The sequence below is a fragment of the Elephas maximus genome, chromosome 3, assembly GCF_024166365.1.
Source record: "Elephas maximus indicus isolate mEleMax1 chromosome 3, mEleMax1 primary haplotype, whole genome shotgun sequence".
Taxonomy (NCBI): Eukaryota; Metazoa; Chordata; class Mammalia; order Proboscidea; family Elephantidae; genus Elephas; species Elephas maximus.
Genome location: NC_064821.1, coordinates 164,538,441 through 164,541,222, shown reverse-complemented (window position 1 = coordinate 164,541,222; position 2,782 = coordinate 164,538,441).

Here is a 2,782-nt window from a genome sequence, read left to right as displayed (position 1 = left end):
CACTCTGCAGGAGAAAAGGCCTGGTGATCTGCTCCCATAAAGATTACAGCCTAGGAAACCCTATGGGGCAGCTCTACTGGGTCATATAGGGTTGCTATGAGTCGGAATCGACTTGACGGACACAACAGCCGCATGGGTGTATAGGAGTCCCTGGATGCTGCAAACAGCTAATGTACTCAGCTACTAACTGGTTGGTCGCTTGAGTCTTCCCAGAGGTTTGGAAGAAAAGCCCGGCAATCTACTTCCAAAAAATCACCCATTGAAAACCCTATCGTGCGCAGTTCTACTGACACACATGGAATTGCCATGAGTTGTAACCGACTCACGGGTATGGTATGGGTATGTCCTTCTGAGATAATGCTGGTCATATGCGAGCATTGATAATGCTGGTCATATGCGAGCATTATTCCCAAAGCCAAACCAAAATAAGCCCGACCTCATCTGATTTTTCAGAGGGAAGCAGGTGTGAGTTTGGAGAGTGCCATCTTTGGCAGTGAACAGTTGGAAAAAATACCTGGAATCCTGTTTGTGTTGCTATTCTCTGTTCAGTGTTCCCACATCACTCCATCTGCAGATTTACTTTGGTCCAGAAACTTGATTTTGGCTTCCTCTCTTAGGGTTTAGAAAGGCAACCACTGGGACATTTGCCAGGGCTAAAAAGGTTTGGAATGTGGATCAACCTTAGAGAGTCCAGAGGTTTCTATTCAGGCAGTGTAGATATTTCAAACTGAGAGACCCGTGGTAAAAAAGAAAATGTCAGTTTTTAGCTACATTTCAGGACACTAAGGAGCCCTGGTAGCACAACCCTTAAGCGCTCGGATGCTAACTGAAAGGTCAGTGGTTTAAACCCACCAGTGGGGGAAAGATATGGCAATTTGCTCCTGTAAAGATTACAGCTTAGAAAACCCCATGGGGCAGTTCTACTTTGTATCACATAGGATCACTGTAAGTCAGAATAGACTTGACAGCACCTAACAGTAACAACAAGAAGCAAGGGTGACAAACAACAGCTCCCTGAATCTGAGACTCAATCTAACTCTTCGTTAAAAAACAAACAAAAAAACTTTGCCATGGAGTTGATTCTGACTCATAGCGATCCTATAGGGCAAAGTAGAACTGCCCCATAGGGTTTCCAAGGAGCAGCTGTTGGATTTGAACTGGCGACCTTTTGGTTAGCAGCCGAGCTCTTAACCACTGCGCCACCAGGGCTCCAACTCTTTATTTACTCCACCCAATATTAAAAGTAGTAATAATAATATTAATTAAAAAGGAGATCTATTTCTTCAGTTAGGCAGTGTTTATAACTCCTTGGCTTCTCCTCTCTCCATCCATCCTTTCATTCAGCCATCTGTCTAGCAAACATTTAGTAAATACTAGTAGGTGCTAAGCGTGAGCCTATTTACTCACCCTGGTGATTTCAATTCAACACATGCCCCAGCTGTACAACTCAGCTTTGCTCCAGTGTAAGTGAAAATCCAGAATACAAACTAGACACTTGTCCCTTAGTAAATTGGCACTGTTTACAAACATGAAACAATCCCTTCCAGCTCTTCCTTGTTGTAGTGGAAAGAACATGGCATTTGGAATCAAATAGACATGGGCTCAAATCCTGCCTCATGCTCTGCCATTTTATAGCTTCATGACTTGGGGGCATTTTACTTAAATCTCTGGGATAATTTCTTTGAAATGTGAATATATGTTATAGGATTTCTATAATATATGTAAAGTGCCTATGATGGGTATGGTTTATGGTAAATTTGTGATAAGTGATGTTTCCTTTCTCCTCCTTCCTCTTCTGTTCATTCAACATTCATTCAGCAAATACTGTTTGTTATTGAATTGTGTCCCCCTAAAATGGGTGTCAATTTATCTTGTCCATGATTCCCAGTATTATGTGATTGTCCACCATTTTGTCATCTGATGTGATTTTCCTACGTGTTGTAAATCCTATCTCTATGATGTTAATGCAATGGGATTAACAGCAGTTATGTTAATGAGGCAGGGCTCAATCTACAAGATTAGCTTGTGTCTTAAGTCAATTTCTTCTGAGGTATAGAAAAGAAGCAAGCAGAGAGACAGGTGGACCTCATTTCACCAAGATAGCAGCACCGGGAGAAGTGTGTATCCTTTGGACCTGGAGTTCCTGTGCAGAGAAGATCTTAGGCTCAGGAAAGATTGACAACAAAGACCTTCCCCTAGAATGACAGAAAGAGAAAGCCTTTCCCTGGAGCTGGTGCCCTGAATTTGGACTTGTAGCCTCCTAAACTGTGAGAGAATAAATTTCTCTTTGTTAAAGCCATCCACTTGTGGTATTTCTGTTATAGTAGTACTGGATGACTAAGATACTGTTGAGTGCCCACTATGAGTAAGGCACTGATATACATGCAATGAATAAAACAAAGTCCTTGCCTTTCTGAAATTTACATTCTGTAGGGGGATAGGGTCACTATGAGTTGGACTTGAAGGCAATGGTTTGGTTTTTTTGATTTTAGGGGGATGTCAGACAACATGCAATATGACAGTTAAGTGCTATGGATAAAAATAAAGCAGGGTAGGAGGATAAAAGAAGTGCTTGGACAGTGTGATTTATATAGGTGGCTGAGAAGATAACTTCTTTGAAAAGGTGACATTTAAGCATAGACCTGGAGGAAGTGAGTTCTCATCATGCCTAAAAGGACATCTCCTTCAATATCAGGAGGCATGTCATCTGAATCTTTGTAAGAATGCAGTGATTGAATATTTGGTGAATAAATGAAATAGTGAATACTTCTATTCAGATATT